The sequence below is a fragment of the Trichechus manatus genome, unplaced genomic scaffold, assembly GCF_000243295.1.
Source record: "Trichechus manatus latirostris isolate Lorelei unplaced genomic scaffold, TriManLat1.0 scaffold00040, whole genome shotgun sequence".
In the NCBI taxonomy this organism is placed as follows: domain Eukaryota; kingdom Metazoa; phylum Chordata; class Mammalia; order Sirenia; family Trichechidae; genus Trichechus; species Trichechus manatus.
Genome location: NW_004443976.1, coordinates 6048352 through 6069773, shown reverse-complemented (window position 1 = coordinate 6069773; position 21422 = coordinate 6048352).

Here is a 21422-nt window from a genome sequence, read left to right as displayed (position 1 = left end):
ATTTTACTTTTTTTTCATTAAATATTTTACATTTCAAAATCCTGTGTGAATTTTACGTTTACCACACATCTTAATTTGGGCACAGTATTTTCATCAGAAATATTTCATCTGTGTTTGGATTTCACAAAATTTACAGTTGAAAAAGAAGATTCACAAATCCAGGTTGTATCAAACATACTTAAAATTTCTAGTAATCTAGTCTAGTTCTTTACATTTCAATTTAAATTAATTAATATGAGATAAAATAAAAAAATTAAAATCTATCCACATTTCAAGACAGCCCAGGCTTAGAGAGTCTCTCGAGCTTGTTTAAAAACTCCCTTAACCTATAACCAAATAAACAAACCAGTAAAACAGACCTACAACTAATAAGAGGCAGTGGTGGTTCAGTGGTAGAATTCTTGCCTTCCATGAGGGAGACACAGATTCGATTCTGGGCCAGTGCACTTCATGCACAGCCAACACCCATGTGTCAGTGCAGGTTTGTGTGTTGCTGTGATGTAGAACAAGTTTCAGAGGAGTTTCCAGGCTAAGACAGACTAGGGAGAAAAGCCTGGTGATCTGTTTCTGAAAATCAGCCAATGAAAACCCTGTAGATCACAACAGTCCAACCTGCGACCGATTACGGGGATGGTACAAGACTAGGCAGAGTTTCCTTCCCTTGTGCATGGGGTCCCCATGAGTTGGAGGCAACTCGGGAACAGCTAACAACAGCTACAACCTATGAAACCTTCCAGGGTCTAGGATCAACAGAGGGCACTCGTTCCCCACAGCGTCTAACAATTCCTCCTCGCCACCATTGCACAGCTCCTTAATTATTTTATTTTATTTTTTTGCTGTGACAAAATCAGAGGATGTGATTTTACTTAAAAGCCACTCAGTCAACTGATCTATGCTGCATGAATTTCTCAGGTTGTTTTGTGGATGGTGTTTTAATTAGAGAAACCCGTTAGAGAATCTCCCTGAAGGCATATGACATCCTCACTCGTTTGAAACATCTGAACCAGCCTGAAATGCACACGCCAGACCCTCCCCTGCAGCCCAAACAGTTTGTGGACAATGTCTAAATAGTCTGGTGTACTGACCACAACTGAGGAATTTATTAGAGTGTTGAAGTACTGTAACAAAAATGTCGTCATTCAAAGGCAGCTCTGGCAGGACTGCAGGCAGGGTGTCAGGATCCTGGGGTCAAAAGCTGATGGAGAGGCATCTAATGGAGCAGGGCGGCTCCAATATCTGTGGTTTCCTTTCCAGCAGTGGAGTCTGGAAGAGGCCTGGGTAGATTCCTGGAAATTACAAATAATAGGGGTTGGGCCCTTGTCTGCATCTCCCTGGAACTAGACTTGTCACTTTTGTCTTTTTTCAGAGCAAGACACCCTAACTAGTAGCTGGAAACTCCCGACTTACACTGAAGGCCGATGCAGATATCCCAACAACTAAATGAAAAGAAAAAATAAACAAAAAAGAAAACCAAAAACACAAAAGTACACATATGGAAAGAAATATTTGCAAAATGTTAATATAAATGTAAATGCGTTAATCACCCAAATCATTGTATGTATTATGTGTGGCTTCAGTCATTCCATGCAGAGTCTTATACAAATATTTCTCTTTAAGTGCTTCCTTGCACTTGATTAATTTCCTGGAGTCTTAGTATGCTTTCCCTCTTTATTTTCCAGTGTTTAACATTATGTATAGAAGTGACAGGGGAGCTGAGAGGAAGAGAAGAGATAAAGTGACATAATTCTCTCCTTCACACCCAGAAATTATTGGAGTCTCGATGAAGGAGAAAAGATTTATCATTTAACCACCATTAATTGAGCACTTATTAATTATGTTGAGACCCTGGGGTACAAAAAGATGGGAAGTGATGTATCATTATAGAAATTCCAGCTTCACCACCTGGTAGTTGTGTGACCTTGGGGCAATTATTTACATTTTTTTGTGGCTCGCTGTCATTTAGATTTGGAAAGGATTATTCGTTGGTTACCTCACATTCTTCCTATTTTAAATGTTACCCAGTTTAAAACACAAAACAGTTACCATTGTGTCAATTCAGACTCACCGTGACCCTCGGTCTACTGAAACCTACCCAGACAGGAGGAAAGATACCTTTACTTACACAAAGGAAGATGAGAGTGCCACCCAGAAAAATCTTTCTTGTTGGAAAATTACCATTCTTACACAATCTACAGAGAAGTCCAGCCATAGAATCCTAACGTCAGAGAAACCTGATGAAGCAGGTAGGACCTGGAATTAAATTGGTGCCATCAACTTAGTTCTGATTCCCCAGATCTTCTGTGAAATTTAAATATACTTAATTTTATTTCAATGGTTTTTGCTACAAGGAGACCTTTTATCTGACTTTAAAAAATTATCATTGCGTTTTCCCTTCAAAATACAAAAGCCATGCCTGCTTATTGCAGTGAGCCAAACTCCACAGAGACGCACAACAAAAAGGCTGATTATCTTCCTCCAAGTGCACATCCCTCCCAGCCCAGCTGCACATCCAGCCACCTTACCAAATTCTCTCAAGAATTCTGAAATTTCCTTATGTTTTCAAGGTACATAATTATATAATCTGAAAATAATGATGATTATACCCTTTTGTTTTCCATATGTATTCTATCATCATGGTTTCCCCTTCCTAATTCATTAACTAGAAACTCCAAACCTCCTGCAGCCATTGCTTGTTAGTGCTTTCAATTGGAGTAGCTTTGTATAGCATAGGAATCCCTGGGCAGTGCAAATGGATAACACTCTCTGCTGCCAACAGAAAGGTTGAAGTCTGCCCAGAGGACCTCAGAAGAAAGCCCTGGCAATCAGCTTCTGAAAAATCAGCCATTGAAAACCCTATGGAGCACATTTCTACTCGGACACACACAGGAGGTCGCCATGAGTCGGAGTCGACGTGATAGCAACTTGTGGCAGTAGTCGTAAGAGTACTTAAGGCAGGGACAAAGCAAATGCACTGAGTCACATGGCAGTTTGTGCCCGTCTTCCTTTCTTCCCTACCTCCTGGGGAGAGAAGGAAGGGAGCCTGCACAGTGTAGGCTAGTAAGAGTTTTAGGACCCTTCGAGAGAGGAAGGATAGAGGCTTTGGGGTAGTCTCTGTGAGAGGTATTGAGAGTAATAGGAAAGGATACAGAGAAATTGGATTACATATGGGGTTTAAGACAAATAAGAGAGCCAAGATAGCCAACTAGAAGGTTTTTAGCTTGAGCAACTAGAAGAACGGAGTGTACAGTAATTCCGTTTTAGACATATGAAATTTGAGATGCTTATCATACTTTCTGGTGAAGAACTTGTACAGATAGTTGGATCTCCAAGTATGGAGTTCAGGAAAGAGAGCTGGCTGCAGATACAGTTTTGATGACCAAAGAATATCTCCAAGGGATTGGATGAGATAGAGAAGAGGACCAGGAACTGAGGCCTGAGACACTCCAAAATTAAAAGGTGAGGCAGAAGAGGTTAAACCAGCACGGACTGAGAGGAACAACCAGTGAGGTAAAGGTAAAACTAAGGGAGTGTGGTCTCTTGGAAGCCAAGTGAAGAAAATGTACCAAAAACTGAAGGAGTGATCAACAGTTTCAGGGGTTGCTGATGCAGCAAAATAGGTGAAAACTAATCATTGACTGTTGGATTTACAATGTGGAGCTCATTGACAACCTTGATGAGGGAAGTTTCTCTGAAGTGGGTTGAGAAAAGTCTGATTAGAGTGAGTTTCAAAGACAAAGGGAGGAGATAAATTGGAGACACAGGGAATATGCAATTTTTTTTTAAAAAATTGCTGCAAAGGAGAAGAAGGAAACGGGACAATAACTGATGAGTGCAGTGGGGTCAAGGGAAGAATTTTTGTTTTTATTACATAGCAGCGTGTTTGTATCCTGATAGGAATGACGTATGACAAGGCTAAAAATGGACAAGAAAAGGGTGAATTGCTAGAATGAGCTTACCCAAGAGTGGAGGTGTTTGCTGCAGACAGGGGCATGGATGGTTTTGGTGTAGGACCACACAGGAAGGTAGACCCTGTGGGTGCAGACACTACTAGGTGAGTAGAAGTTATGGTGGGAATCTACGGAGATTCTTCTCTGCTGCTTTCAACGATCTGGTGAAGTATGAAGCAAGGTCTCCATCTAACTAAGAAGAAGAATGGGGCAGGATGTGTTGGTGGTTTGAGCAGAGAGGATAGTCATCCAGGAGACTGGAAAAGAGTGGACCAGGGAAGTCTATATTATTGCAGGCAGCATTAAGGTCCACTTGAGGCTTGTTGTCATGAATTTAAATCGAGGCCAGTCGGTGTTGTTGTGTATTATTTTTTCACCCGTACTCAGCTTGTGTGCTGCAGCAGGAGAGGCAATGTAGAAAATGTAATTAGGATTCTTCTTTTTCTAAGTGACAATGATAAAGTCAGAGAAGAACAAGGGAGTTGAGAGTATGTGCAAGGGAATATTATAATGATCAACCACGGCATTTCAGCTGGGTAAGAAGGAAGTAGGACATCCAGGGGGTGAGAGACATTGAAAAGAAATCCCTGAATTGGAGGTCCCGGTGAGGTTGAAAGATTGTAGAGGTCAGGGTACAAGGTCCGTGGAGTTGATAGATTAGCGCGGGATGCATAAAATGACAGTAAGGATGGCTTGCAATTATTGGTGATGGCAAGGTCTAGATTTTGGGTAGCTGAAGTATGGGAGAGTATATTTATTATTGTCTTTGTAATTGCTTTATTATCCTTGCTTTTTTCCTCTCTTTATGCTGGCATTATTTCAGGCCTTTCCTATGTGTCAGTAATTGAGTATATTCCATTGTGTCAATTTGATTTCTTCCTACTAAATTCATTAATCATGTCTTTGTGTTATTTGGCCCTCAAGCTCCTTTATTCATTGCATTCTCTTTTTTGCCATATCATGTTTTATGTCTTGTGTCACTGAATTTATTTTCGCTTTATAGCCATCTAGAGCTCTTGTAATTTTTGTGGGTGTTTTAAAAAATTTGATACAATTTTCATACAGTGGAATGCATACGTTTTAAGTGTAATTTTGATCAGTTTTGACACATGTATACACCAGGTAATGCTCTTCTCTGTCAAGACATAGACTATTTCTTTTACCTCACTAAGTTCCTTTGTGCTTGTTTCCAGTCAATCAACCCCAGAAGAAGTCCAATCTGATTTCTATTGCCATAGATTTGTCTTGCCTGTTCTAGAATTTCATGTCATTGGAATGATATAGTACGTATTCTGTTGTTTCTGGCTTTTCACTCAGTATAATGTTTTTGAGATTCATCCATATTGTTACATCTTTCAGTAATTTGTTCCTTTTTACTGCTAAGTAATATTCCATTGCATGATTTATTCATTCTTCAACTGATGGGCACTGGAGCTGCCCAGTTTGGGGCGATTATGACTAAAGTGGCTATGAATATTCTCGTGCAAGACCGTTTGTGGACATCTGTTTTCAGTCTCTCGGTAAACAGCTAGAAATGGTATTTCTGGGTCATAGGATAGTGGTATGTTTTTAAGAAACTTTCAGGCAGTTTTCAAGGTGACTATACAATTTTACTCTTCCACCGGCAATGTATGAGAATTCCGGTTGCTCTATATCCTCCCCAGTGTTTGCTGTGATCAATCATGCTCATTTTAGCGATTCTAGTGGATATTTAGCAAAAATCTCATTGCGGTTTGAATGTGCATTTTCCAAATGATTGATCATGAGGAGCACTTCTTCATGTTATTTTTGTCAGTCTTATATCTGATTTCGTGCAGTATCTGTTAAAATCTTTTGTCCATTTTTATTAAGCCATTTATCTTTTCTTATTGAGTTGTAGAAGTTTTAATACATTGTGGATAGGTTCTTAATCAGATATACGCGTTGCAAATATGTTCTTTCAGTCTGTGGCTTACCCATTAATTTTCTTAATGGCTTCTTTGATGAGCAGAAGTTTTAAATTTTGATGAAATCCAGTTTATCATTTTTTTTTCTTCTAAACAGGTGTTAGGAGAATTTTAATAAAAGCCTGGAGCCATGATGAGTTATTAAAGGCATGTACAAATGGAGGAGGACATTCTAGCTCAGTCAGCTCCAGCAACACCTGGAGAGTCCACGCTGCAGACAATCCGTAGGTACATGGCAAACCAGTCATATAGAGTCCTGTGAACTTTTCTGCAAAGTATGCCCCACCACACACACACACACGCATAGGCACACACGCACGCACACGCACATACCACTTCTCTAACACAGCATCTCTCTACACGTGTCTCATAGAATAGCACATCATAACTTTAACGTGCATAGAAACCACCGGGGAGTCCAGAGTGGAGCCTGAGAGTCTCCATTTCTGACAATCTCCCAGGTGATGCTGATGCTGCTGGTCCACAGGCTAATAGTCCAGCGCTTTGAATAAGGGCTTCGAACAGGTTAGTTCCAGTTTGAACCCCCCCCCTCCGAGAATTTGCATTTCTTTTTTTTCTTTTTAATTATGCTTTAAGTGAAAGTTTACAATTCAAGTTAGTTTCTCATACAAAAATATATATAAACATTGTTATGTGACCCTAGTTGCTCTCCCTATACTGTGACAGCACACTCCTCCTTTCCACCCCGATTTCCCGTGTTCATTCAACCAGTTCCTGACCCTCTTTGCCTTCTCGTCTCACCTCTGGACAGGAGCTGCCCATTTAGTCTCATGTATCTACTTGAGCTAAGGAGCACACTCTTCATGAGTATTATTTTATGTCCCATAGTCCATTCTAATCTTTGTCTGAAGAGTTGGCCTCAGGAATGGTTTTCGTTTTGGGCTAACAGAGTGTACAGGGCCATGTCTTCCAAGGTCCCTCCAGTCTCGGTCACACCATTAAGTTTGGTCTTTTTACCAGAATTTGAGTTCTGCACCCCACTTTTCTCCCGCTCCGTCAGGGACTCTCCGTTGTGTTCCTTGTCAGGGTGGATATTGGTGGTAAATGGGCACCATCTAGTTCTTCTGCTCTCAGGCTGATGGAGTCTCTGGTTTATGTGGCCCTTTCTGTCTCCTGGGCTAATCAGTTCATCATGTTTTAATAGTGTTTTCTGTGTCCTTTCAAAGACATCTTTCTCTCCCTAGGTTGATTTTTTTTCCTTATGTTTTCTTCTGGAAGTTTTATACTTTCAACTTTTACATTTAGATTTGTGGTTCATCTCAAATTAATTTGTATATATTGTGTTAAGAGTCCTTGGGTGGTGAAAACAGTTAACACGCTTGGCTGCTAACCAAAAGGTTGAAGGTTTGAGTCCACTCAGAGGTGCCTCAGAAGAAAGGCCTGGCAATCTACTTCCAAAAAATCAGCCATTGAAAACCTTATGATTCTTAAAAAGTCCAGACTTACTGGACCAGTTGACGCTGGAAGACTCCCCGAGACTGTCACCCTGAGAAACTATTTAAACCTTAAACCAAAACTATTTCATGAGGTCATCTTTTAGCTAAATCACAGATTGGTTCATAAAATAAACACTATAATCTGTGAGTACTGTGCTTCTTTAAAAAATCATTTACATGATACCAAATGCTCAACATTTATTCAAAAGCAAAGACAAGATGGCAAAGGGGAAGGAAAACTAGATTACTGGAAACAGAACAACCAGAATGGAAATAATGAGAAAGTTGATACACTGTGAAAAATGTAACCAATGTCACTGAATAAATTGTGTAGAAATTGTTAAATGGGAACCCTATTTACTGTGTAAACTTTTACTGAAAACAGAATATTTTAATTAAAAAAAAGAAAACCTAAGGAACACAGTTCTATTCTGACACACATGCTTTCATCAGGAGTTAGAATGAACTCAAGGGCAACCAGTTGGTTTTATGTGGTGCTGGGTAGGGGCTGAGGTTCTTTTTTTTTTTTTTCCCCATATCAAATTCCAGTTATTCCAGAATCATTTGTTGAAAAGGCTTTTCTGTCCCGGTTGAATTGCTCGGTATCTTTGTCAAAAATCTGTACATGCATAGCTTTGTTTCTGGAACAGAATTCTGTTCCAATGATCTATTTTTCTATCATTTTGTGGATACCACCCTGTCTTGGTTTCTTTAGGGTAAGTCTTGAAGTCATGTGGAGTGAGTGTTCCAACTCTATTCTTTTTCTTGGTTGTTTTGCCTATCCTAGTTTCTTGGCTTTTCCATATAAATTTTAGAATTAGCTTGTCAATTTCTACAAAGAAAGCCTTGAGATCTAGAGATCAGCTTTGGGAGAACTGACATCTTAGCAATATTGAGTCTTCCAATCTATGAACACAGCATATCTTTCTATATAGTTAGGTTATCTTTAACATCTCTCAACAATGTTTTATACTTGTCTGTGTAGAAGTTTAACCCATCTTTTATTAAATTAATCTCTATGTATTTTATGTTTTGGTATGTTACTGTAAACGATTTTTCTTAATATACTTTTAATTTAGAATCATTTTACATTTATAGAGAAGTTGCAAAGATAGTGCAGAGTATTCCTGTACATCTCTCACTCACTTTTCCATATTGTTAGCATCTCATATTACTATGGTGCATTTGTTACAACCAAGAAACCAATGCTGGCACAGTACTATTAAATTAACTCTGGACTTTATTCAGATTTCACTAGGGTTTTTTTTTTAATTTTTTTTTTCCACAAATGTCCTTTTTCTGATCCAGGATCCCATCCAGGATACTGCATTACATTTAGTGATTATGTCTCCTCAGGCTCCTCTGGTCTGTGACCATTTCTTAACCTTTCCTTCTTTTCCATGACCTTGACATTTTTGAGGAGTACTGGTCAGGTATTTTGTAGAATTTCCCTCAATTTGGGTTTGTCTGATTTTTTTCTCATAATTAGACCTGGCGATGGGTTTGGGGAAAAATACCATAGAGAAGTGCTATCTTCTCACATTATCATATTATCTCAGAGGTACATGCTATCAACACGACTTATCACTGAAGATGTTAGCATTAATCACCTGTCCAATGTAATATTTCTCAGATTTCTTCATTGTCAAGCTCTGTTTTTTCACTCTTTACCATATACTGCTCTCCAGAAACACATCACCTCCTGGAGAGGAAAGTATCAACATACACTATTTAGAATTCTTCTGTAGGGAAGATTTGTCTCTTTCTACCTTCCTTCTTTATTTATTTAGATCAGTATGGACTCATTGATATTTCTTTTATATTTTGGGTTATAATCAAACACTATTATTTGCTTTGTTCTTCACATTGCTCCAGCTCTTGCCACTGGGGGCTCCTTTAGGTTGGCTCCTGTGTCCTTTTAACATGCCCCCATTCTTTTGTTTTTTGACCACTTCCTTGCTTTCTGGCCGTAAAGATGCTCCAGGTTCATCTTGTACATATCTTGGTCCAGCCTTAGAATCAGCCATTTCTCCAAGGAACCCTGATTTATTTTATTGGAGAATGGTCAGTGAGACCTGCGCACTTGTTGTGCTCATTGCTACTGGGGTATTACTGCTTCTAGATCCTCTCAGTGGGAAATTTCTAGGAAATATATGTATGTGTACTAACCTCTGCATACATGAATATCTATAATTATTTCTGTATGGGTGTATCTATATCTATACTAAGCTAAATCTGAGTAGGTAATGATGTCTCCAACTCTAACCCAGCATGACAGGCTCCATTCTAGCCTTCCTCCCTTGCTTCTCTATAACTTTCCTCCCCAACAGTGAAAAAACTGGCTTTTACTATCCACTATCCATTTACTTATTCCTTCAACCCAACCGTTTCAGAATTGTTAACCAGAACACCCATGAGAAACAACTTTAACAACCAGAGTACCATGTTTGTGTAAAGTTCCTTTTGTCTTTAGTTTTCGGTCAACATACTGTTTTCCAAAGTTACTTTGGTCAACTCCTCTTTTCCCCACCCCCTTCAGTGAGTTTATTTTATACATTTGTAATATAGTTAGATTCTTTTGTCATAGTTTGGATTCCCCTGACTCCTGGTTGCTCTTTTTGTTTGTTTTTTTAACTTTGCATACATTAAAGTTCACTTTTTATGCTGTAAAGTTCTATGGGTTTGACAGTCATGTAGTGTCATTTATCCATCACTCTATTCAATGCCATACCATATCACCCTAAAAATCCCCCCTGTGCATTCCCTTTGTAGTGACCTACTGCCCCTTCCCCAAGCCCTGGCAACCACTGATAAAGGGTTTACTATCTCTATGGTTTTTACCTTTTCCAGAATGTCATATGAATGGAATCATATAATATGTAGCATTTTCCAACTGGCTTCGTTCTCTTCACACATACCAGAGTGGTAGACATATTTTCAGATAAGTGACATTTTTTGGATGAGTAATTCTACAAAGAAAGTTTTATGATAGATTGAAAAAGAAAATATTTTAAATTCTATCTTATATTTGCAGAGTATTTATAGTTTTCAAAGCACTTGATGTTATTACGCATTATTATTTCCTTCTCACCATCATCCTGCGGTCTAGGTAGCCACTTTTCCAATGAAGAATCTGAGGTTCAGAGAGCTTAGGTAACTTTTTCAAGATTATGCAGTGGGTCAGTGAATTCCGGTACTTCAACTTAGATTTTTAACTTTCAAGCCCATGTTCTTTGTGTCCGATTATTTTCCTCTAATATGCCTTGGCCTCAGGAGTATTGCAAATCTTTCTCAGCAGGCTGGGAGAAACTGGCAGTATTGGTTTTACTGTGAGAAGATATATCAGTACCTTACAAGAGGTTTAAAGGAATTTTCAAAGGCAATATTGTCTATACAGAACTTTTCTTACTTGCTGACTTTTTAACTTACACTCCACTTAAAACACAACTATATCATTTGCCAGATAGAAAGGAGAAGAGCACTCCATGTAAAGGTATCAGCATTCGCAAGGCAAAGGAGATGCCGGGTGGTGGACAGGCACTTGCTCAGGGACTGGCTGGCATTGGCTTTGACGAGTGGGCGGATACGTGTAATGTTGCCATCACAGTCAATTTATTGTTATTTCATGAAAGAATCCTTTTGGTTAACTCACTCATTAATATGATAAGAGTGGTATATTCTCCTGTTTTAAAAGGTTGTCAAAGAATCAAGAAACTCTTACATTTCTGTGGCATGGTAGAAAGAGCTTTGAGCTAGAAGTAGGAAGACATAAGTGGAACCCGTGGCTTTGCAACTAATTAGTTGATGCCCTTAAGTTATACACTTAACTTGATCACATATCACATGTCTATGAAATGGAGACAAAAAATGGTCTGGTTTACCCCCACTGGGGTTCAGGAAGGATTAAATAGATTAATATACTTTGGAAAAGATAACTTTTAAATATATGTATGAGTCTCTGGACATTGCAAATGATTAACACACTCAGTTGTTAACCAAAAGGTTGGAGGTTCCAGTTTACCCAGAGGCACCTTGGAAGAAAGGTCTGGTGATCTAAAATCAGCCACTGAAAACCTATGTAGCACGGTTCTATTCTGACACACATGGGGTCACCATGAGTCAGAGCTGACTCAGAGGCAACTATTTTTTTTTAAATATACACATAAAGTAGAGTTGCTGGCAACAGTGCTCTAACCAGTTCACGTGAGGCAGCTAAGTACAGAAAGAAAAAACACCTGGACTATTGGGTAAATACGTGAATTTTAGACAAATTGCTACCTCTTAGTAGCTCTGTGATCTTTGCTAATTCTCTTCTACTTACTGAACAATTGCTATGGAGTCAGTTACACTAGATGAAGTCTCTGGCATTGATGTGGTCTGTTTTTCTGTAACATTCAGTCTTGCTGCTTACCTGCTTCTTTCTCACTTCTTTGGGAATCTGGCCATAGTCCTGCTTTCATCTCAACCACCTCCGACCCTCTCTGCAGGGCTCCTTTTTCTTTTTCCCTCCCATCTAGGTCATTTTTCATGCATTTTGCCCACTACTCTAACCCATGGGCATCTATGTGCAACTAATATCTGGGTCATGTGCAGTTATTCATCTATGGTCTTTCAGCTCTAAACCCACTGTCTAAAATCTGCTTCCTCACTAGCTGACTTCTTGTTAAATTCTGCCAATAGGTGGTGCTAGAGAGAGATTAAACTCAGGAAGAGGAAAAGAAAGGGCTTCCTGCTTTTCCAGGCCAGTGTTGCTCTGGCAGAGGCAGCTGCTGTAGCAGCCAACCATTTTTTTAGCACTCCCAGAACTCCTTTGCCTCCTCAGAGGCCATCAGCCCTCCCTAGGGGTCTGACCACCAGTTCCTCAACAACTGTCTTTTTTCTTTTGTTGCATCATCTTAGGAATGACAGTGTTTCTTCAGTAATCCTTTCGCTCTTTCAATCCTCCAACACCTGAGTAATCAATTCCTGTATTAAATCCCATCTGTTCAAAATTTCTAGTGTGGTTTCTGTTTTCCTGTCTGGATCCCGACTGATAAAACCAGTGAGAAGCCCACTCTTCCCCCAAATCTTAGGATATCTTATTACTTTAGAAGATGCCTCAATCACTGCTTCACAGTCCTCTATATTTTAAGGAAAACTTTCTGGGAATTTCATTACATTTTATGAAATACTTAATGCCTACCATGTGGATTCCACAATTTACCAGCGGGTGAACATATTTACTGCTTTGGGGAAATAAGGTACAAATAGAAGGTGGGTATTTTATTACTCTGAGATAAAGTGTCAGTTTCATTGAATAACCAAACCTCAGTCACTTCCACAGGTAAAATCATATACTATTACGCAGTATATGATAAAAGCCAGCAAATGGGCTTAGCCCTATAAGAGGTAAAAATACAGTTTCCAATCTTAAAGAAGAGAACTACTTAAGGTGATTTTTTAAAAATAAATCTTAATTTTAGAACAGTTTTGTATTTACAGAAAAATTGTGAAGACAGTACAGAGAGTTCTCAAATAACCGCACTCACTTTCCCCTGTTACTAACATCTTAAATCAGCATCCAAATAAAAAACCAAACCCATTGCTGTCGAGTCGATTCTGACTCATAGCAACCCTACAGGACAGAGTAGAACTGCCTCAGAGGGTTTCCAAGGAGCAGCTGGTGGATTCAAACTGCCAATCTTTTGCTTAGCAGTCAAGCTCTTAACCACTGCGCCACCAGGGCTCCTACATCAGCATCAATATGGTATATTTGTTATAATTAATGACCCAATATGGACACATTATTATTATTTAAAGTTCATGTTTTATTAAGATTTGCTTAGTTTTTACATAACATCCTTTACTGTTCAGGGTCCCATCCATGATACCACATTAGATTTAGTTGTCATGTCTCCTTAGGCTCTCCTTGGCTATGACAGTTCCTCAGCCTTTCCTTGCTTTTCATGACCTTGACAGTATTAAGGAGTATTAGTCAGGTATTTTGTACGATGTCCTTCAATTTGTCTGATATTTTTCTCATCATTAGAGTAAGGTTATGAGTTTTGGGGAAGAAGATCATAGAGGTAAAATACCATTTTCATTGTATCATATCAAGAGCATCATACAATCAACGTGACTTATCACAATCAGTGTGAACTGTGATCAACTGTCAGATTTCTCCACTGTGAAGTTACTCTTTGTATCTCCCTTTTCATGCTTTACTCATTGGATGGAAGTCCCTAGGCCCAGCCCACACCTAAGGAAGGAGGACTTACATAAATTATTTGGAATTGTTTTACACAGGAGATTCATCACTTTCTCCCCAGGTCTGTATGTACGCATTTACTTATTTATCCAATCATTTATTTATATCAGTGTAGACTCGCGGATATTTATTTTTATACTTTGAGTTATAATCAATATGATTTAATTTATTTCGTTACTCAAATGGTTTCATCTTTGGCCATTGAGAACTCTTTCAGTTGGCTCCTGTGTCCCTTTGACATACCCCCATCTTTGTGGGCTTTTGTTTTGATTTTTGAGCACTTCCTTAGTATCTGGCACGACAAGATGACCACTTGAAGTGATTTTGATTTCACTTATGAAATAAGCTAAGATAAAAGTTCAAGACAGCAGGGTTGACAAATTATACAGTCAATGAAAGAAGTAGGTGAGATTCCTTCACATTAGGTGGTTATGGACATCTTTCGGAGGAAAAGTGAATTAATTGTATAACCCATTGCCGTTGAGCCGATTCCTACTCATAGCGTCCCCTATAGGACAGAGCAACACTGCCCCACAGAATTTCCAAAGCTGTAATCTTTACGGAAGCAGATTACCACATCTTTCTCCCATGGAGTGGCTGGTTGGCTCAAACTGCCAACCTTTCAGTTAGCAGCTGAGTGCTTAACCACTGTGCCACCAGGACTCTGTAATTAATTGTACACTGGACTCTAATCATTGAGGTGATTTCTCTGAATTATGCATTGCTACACTACTCACGGAGTCTATGGGTGGTGCAAATGGTTAAAGTGCTCGGCTGTTAACAAAAAGGTTGAAAGTTTGAGTCCACCCAGAGGTGTCTTGGAAGAAAAGCCTGGCATCTACTTCCAGAAAATCAGACATTAAAAATCCTGTGCAGTACAGTTCTCCTCTGACACACATGGGGTAGCCCTAAGTCAGAATCGACTGGGTGGCAACTGGTAGCGGTGGATGATACTCACATACCTGAAATGATTAACCCAATAACAAGCGGTCTTGTGAAATTCATTAATTCTTCTTGCCATAAAGATATTATTGAAGATGTTTTTACTTATACCACAGAGTCCTCTTTAAGAAAAATTCATCTTTGATCTTAGTATCAAGCATAGTTGTGTTTTTTTCTCAGCAGTAGGTTGGTTTTAGCTTATGAAACTGATAAGCTATTTAAATGATCAATTTTCATTTTTTGAGTAGGCAGTTAGAAAATTTAGCGTAACAGTATGTTTCTGGTCCCATTTCATGACTTTGCTCTTGTTTATTTTCTTACCTATTTTCAGTTCATGGTGTCTTACTATATTTTGCATATCTTTATAAACTGCCTCAATTTTTTTTTCTCTAAAACTTGGCAGAATATAAGAAAATAAATAGACATAAATTAATACATACCATGCATGCATAATACATGCATCGTTTATGAACTCTTGGCTCGATCATGTCTTGTGTTCTAGGAATTAGATATAAAAGCGAGACAAATAAATAAAAGAAAATTAAAAACAACAGTAACAACAAAGCAAAAATATTTGTATTTCCAACTGCTCCATGCTCTGGTGTACGTGGGAAACGGGGCTTAAAGCTCTCGTCATCTCACACATGAGGAATTTAGTGACTTGCCCAGTTTACTCTTCTAGTGAGTCCTAGATCAGTCGGCTTGACTCCATCTCTGTACACACCATTTCCACAGAGCCTAACGCCCTTCTCCCTTTACTCCTCAGCTCCCCAGAGGTATGTTACATCCTTGAAAAAATGTGGTTGCAGACAGTCTTCCCCTACCAACCTGGAATGGAGAGTTCAGCCTCTAGTTCAGTAAGTGAGGACTCTGCCTATGAGTCTTTCTCTCTCTTCTTTGACTTTCCCCTTCCCTGAAGATGAAAGTTATTTTCAAACCTCCATCTGTTTTGTGTTTAATGTGCAGAAAGGTTGCACATTTTCAGGGGCTTTGTTCATAAGCAGTAGATTGTACAACAGTTTATTACACAAGTGGAGGTTTTTATTGCTGGCCTTTGTTGAGTTGCCAACTGGGAGAAAGAACATAACGTGCTTAACGGTCCCTATCAGGAAAAATGAGAAAGCATTAAATACCAGTCAAACTGTTGAGCATCGAAAAGCTGGTAATCAAATCCAGAAATCCCTGAAGCATGGCTAGTGAGAGGGATTTTTCTCATTAATAGTATTTTTACATCCGTAATTGTTTCTCAAATCACATATGTCACCAGCATTATCCTGAAGCATTACGTGAGATGTGTAACAATGCTGGAGTAAATTTTTGACCTATAAAGACTCTTGTCCACTTCAAAATCTGATCCTGGTCAATGTAGGGCATCAGACTTGAACCTGGGATGGGCTTTGTATGTTCTACTTACATGATAATATTGGGGACATCAGCTCTGTAAATAATTTCTTAAGACTTATTAGGCCTCTTTCCTTGTCCTGGACCATACACCTTGTAGTCCTAGGAGGGAATTAGTCAAAATTATTTATTTTACTACTGATGATCCTGAAAGCATGTGACAGTCAAGTGACAGGGGAGAAAAAACATTCACAAAATAACCTGGGAAAATTTCCATAGCATCAATCACTTCCGATTGTAACAGGCCAATGTCAATGGTAACGGACTACTCTTGCTCCTTCCATTTCCATTTCACTAAAAGTTCAGACAGTCGCAGGAGCTGCTGGATGAAGGTTGGTAGAGACCTTAGACACTCTCTAGCTGTTAGTTCTTAGCCCAACTTGCACATTAGAATCACTTGGGGGCGGGGCTTAAAAAATAGCAATGCGTCAGCCCCACCCAAGATTAAATAAAATCTCATGGGAGGGACTAGGGCATTGATGTGTTTTTAAAGTTCTCCAGGGAATTATAATATGTAGCCTGGGTTGAGGATCATGGATCTAATCCAGCTACCTAATTGGAATTTGTTCTGGAGAAGTTACTGTCCAAAATAGGTGCTTCACAGTGTGTTGATTTTCTTTCCCAGCAAGGTGTTTTCTCACTCTAACTTAACTTCATGTCCCAAATCTTTATTTATAGAAGCAACACACTCAAAGCTATCCCTGTCTTCTCTTTCTTTGCACTGAGACAGATATACAGTAACTTGTATTAGCAGCAACCACTCAAGTGTCACTCAAGACTCCAAAGGAGAGTGGAACCACACAGTCAGAGTGGGTCTGCCAGGACCACAGGAAAAAACAGTTAAAGGGCCCACTTTGTCTCGATGGTGCGTGGAGAAGGAGGTCAGGAAGTTGCCCTTAAACACGAAGGAAATTCAACCTCATTCTCCATCATTGGTCCATTATTGGAAGCCTTGCCTATTTGAGAAAAACAGTCCTAGTTTACATCTTTGTCCTGGCATAAATATTATAATCCCCCCATCACTTCCAAAAATGTCTCAAATTGAGCATTAAATTATATGACCGTCCTACACTAAGTTAGTTCCACCAAAAGGGTTGTGCATGCTTTCATTATATACCCAAAAGAACTGAAACAGAATGCAGACAGCTGTGCACCGATGTCCACAACAGCCAAAAGGTAGAAACAGCCTAAATATCCATCAACAGATGAATGGATAAACAAAATGTGGTATCTACAAACAATGGAATACTACTCAGCCATAAAGAGAAACAATGTCCTGACACAGGCTACAGGATGGATGAACTTTGAAAACATTATGCTGAGTGAAATATCAGTCACAAAAGGACAAATATTGTATGATCCCACTTCTGCAAAATATCTATAACAGGTAATTGTATACAGACCAAATTTATTAGTGGTTACTGGGGCAGGCAGGAGACACAACGCTTAGGGACACTGAGCTTCTGTTAAAAGGTGATGGAAAAATTGGGGAACAGTTAAGAGTAATGGAGGAACAGCATGATGAATATAATTATTGTCACTGAACTGTACATGTGAAGATTGTTGAAATGGCAAATGTCTTGTTACATGTATATTTACCACACACAAGCGCACAAAAATCCTTTTTCAGGCTGAGAATTCCAAGCCTTTTCCCAAACCAGTAAGTCACGTTCTAATTACATTGTTGCTCAAGTCTCTTAAACAAAGTGTTTAGTCTGATAGACAACTAATACCCAGGGGAACATTGGTTAGTAGCCTTGGACTTCTCAGCGTAATCACCGTAGCTTTAATGCCACTTAAATCAGAATGTAAGCACTGAAGGAATTCCAGGAATGTGATGATATAAGTTGTATTTTTAGAGCCATGAATGACTAGAGCTAGGGAAACAGGGCAGTGACTAAAGAGAGTTCCTGTTAGTTTTCCCATGATTTATCACAAGCAAGTTCCCAGCAGGTTAACATAATTGAACGCTGTTGTGATAGCATACGTATAGGCATGATTTTATGAGCAGTCATTCAAAACCTATTTGTCACAAAGCGTAATTTCCATGATCAAACTCTGATCCACATACCACTTTTTACAGTGACAACACAATTGAAATAATGTCTTCGTGGAAACTGGCTGGGTTTTCACAATGTCCTTCCCCAAGCTAGTTAGAGCTATGGGGAAAATGATGAAGGAAATGACTCTTGCCCAATAAAATGTGAGCATATCTCCTTACAAAATGCTTGCTTTTATTGGAGGAAGAGAAATGTTCTGGATGGGGTGGCTGTGACTTTAGGGGGCTGTACCTCAAGGACTCTACTTATCTCGTACTAATTTTTTTCATTTTCTTTGCTTTTTTTCCATTTTCCTTCTGTTACACTTTTCCTCCTGTTACACTTTTCCTCTACTTATTAGCTCTGTCCCCTGGGCAAGTCATTTTACTACTCTGTAATCAGATGTTATACTATAAAAAACTCATTGCCGTCAAGTTGATTCTGACTCACAGTACTATTAAAAAAAAAAAAAAACCCACCATTGCCGTCAAGTCAATTCCAACTCATAGTGACGCTATAGGACAGAGCAGAACTGCCCCACAGAGTTTCCAAGGAACAGCTGGTGGATTCGAACTGCCAACCCTTTGGTTAGCAGCCAGACTCTTAACCACTAAGCCACCAGGGTTTCCCACAGTACTAGAGGGATGATAATAAATGACTCTGCAGGGCCATTGTGCAGAATAGAGATAATGAATGGGTGGTAGGAACAAATAGGCCCCAAACTCAGCTGTATAATTCTAATTTCTATTTTGAGTTCTTACTTAGCTTAGCCACGGAAACTTAAACTCAGCCAAATCAGGATTTCTTCATCCAAACTCCAGGGAGGGCATAGGACCCATCTGATTTTCCATCTTCAGTCCTGTCTGGGTGTCCCACTGCTGCCCCACCTGGGGGTAGCTGGGCTGCAGGCGAGGTGGGAAGTGCTCAGGGCTCCTTCCCGGGTACTCCACCAACATGGCGGCTTCCTTGGCTTCTCCTCTGGCTCTCCTCCCAGATTTAAACAGTCTTATCTGGTCTCATCTTCTGTATCTTTGGTTTATGCCCAGAGCCTGGGATTTGGGGCTCAAAAGCTAAAAAAAAAAGACTCCTCTATTATTTATGTTTTGCTAGTTTTCCCTGCCCTGAAGCACTGAAGACAGAGGCCTAGCTGCCTAATGGGGTAGGGGTGTGGGGAAACACAGGAAATATCAGGGAAAATAGCTCAAATAATTTCCCACCACTTATGTTGACAGCAGGCAGTAAACAAAGGTGGCAGCAATCTTTATTCAAGACAGTTTAGAGAAGTGATTAAGAATGCAAATCCATGGCCAGGCTGTAAATGTTCAAAGGCTGGCCTGCTCCATGGTTTTTGGGCTCTGTGACCTTGGACTAGTCATTTAACCTTTGTGTTTCTCAGTTTCCCCATTTGCAAAATGGAGATTACAATAGTACCTACCTCTAAGGTTGTTAGGGGCCACCGAATCAATTCCTCCACGGTTACATGTATATAAAATGCTCAGTGGATATTAGCTATTGTTATTATTACCACTACTACAAATGCCTATCCCTTAAAGCCATTGGTTGTGCAAATGCAGGGGTCATTCAGCAACTGTGGTCATGTTGAGACTATTGATACACACGGAAGTCACACACACAGAGGACAAGTGAATGGATCTTATCTAGTATTTTGCAGGGAAAGAGGGAGCTACCTGGTCCCAACTGTGAGACTGGGCTGAAGGTCCTGGATATGCAGCCTTCTGGATCGTATCTGGGTAGAATGGCCCTGAGGGCTGCATCAAGAAGGAATCAGCAGGGCTCAAGGCTGTTCTGAGGTCCCGGCATGGAGAGGCAGACTCTTGAGAGTAAGAGTGAATTGACAGATCCATGCTGTGAATCTAAGGGATAAGAAAAATAAAGGAGAGAAGAATTAGGAGCAAAGCTGGAGAAAGACTGGTCAAGCCAGTGTGAGAAATGTGCAGCATTGACCAATGCTGGTGGTAGCTGGAGAACAGAGAATTTGCACAGGGTCTCTCCTGAGAGGTGAGGCTGGTTCGGCCTTTGCTGAGGGAGACACTGTTTCTGTGAGCGTGGACAGGAAGAGGAAACAGAGGGAAAGACAGTGGTCCACCAGTCTCCAAGCTACATCAAACTAATGAGCAAGAGAGTGAGAATAGGGGGGCCTTGATCCCTGTACCTGCCCAGAATCAGTCTGGTCAATGTCCCTCTCAGCCCACATTCAGCCAAAATGAACACGTCTGCAAGGGACGGAAGTGGGGAAACTTATAGCCCAAACCTCACCATGTAAGCTCTGTGTCCCTGGATGTATCCCTTCACCTCCTGGAACCCAGGGTCCTCAATGAGGTGGGACAGATAAAACAACTTCATCTGAGTAGAGCAAGGTAGCACAGTTAGCCTTCTGGGTTTTGGAGCCAGAAGGACATCAATGTGAATTCAGTCTTTGCCATTTACTAGATATAAAGGGCTTGGGTGGTGAAGACAGCTGCCACTCAACTACTAACCTAAAGGTTGATGGTTCAAAACTTAGTCACATGAATCTGTGAAGCATCTCATAACATGGATGAAGTTGGAGGACATTATGCTGAGTGAAATAAGTCAATCACAAAAGCACAAATATTGTATGAGACCTCTACTGTAAAAACTCATGTAAAAGTTTACACACAAAAAGAAACAATCTTTGCTGGTTACGAGGGATGGGAAAGGTAGGGGGGGAACTAAATAGACAATAGATAAGCAGTAACTTTGATGAAGGGTAAGACAGTACACAATACTGGGGAAGCCAGCACAACTTGTACAAGGAAAGGTCATGGAAGCTCCATAGACACTTCCAAACTCCCTGAGGGACAGAATTGCTGGGCAGAGGGCTGTGGGACCATGGTCTCGGGAACATCTAGCTCAGTTGACGTAACACAGTTTGTAAAGACAATGTTCTACATTCCACCTTGGTGAGTAACATCTGGGGTCTTAAAAGCCTGTGAGCAGCCATCTAATATACTCCACAGGTCTCACCCCTTTGGGAGCAAGGGAGAATGAAGAGAACAAGGACTAATGGACCACAGCTACCACAGCCTCCACCAGCCTGAGTCCAGTACAGCTAGATGGTGCCTGGCTACCACCACTGACTGCTCTGACCAGGATCACAACAGAGGTCCTGGACAGAGCTGTAAAATTCTAACTCACAAAAAAAAGACCAGATTTACTGGCCTGACAGAGACTGGAGAAACCCTGACAGTATGGTCCCCGGACACCCTTTTAGCTCAGTGGTGAAGTCATTCCCGAGGTTCACTGTTTAGCGGGGGATTGGACAGCCCCATGAAACAAAATGGGACTAATGAGGCACAGCAGTCCAGGGGCAAAGACTAGAAGGCAGGAGAGGACAAGAAAGCTGGTGATAGGGAACCCAAGGTTGAGAAGGGACAGGGTTGACATGTCGTGGGGTTGTTAAC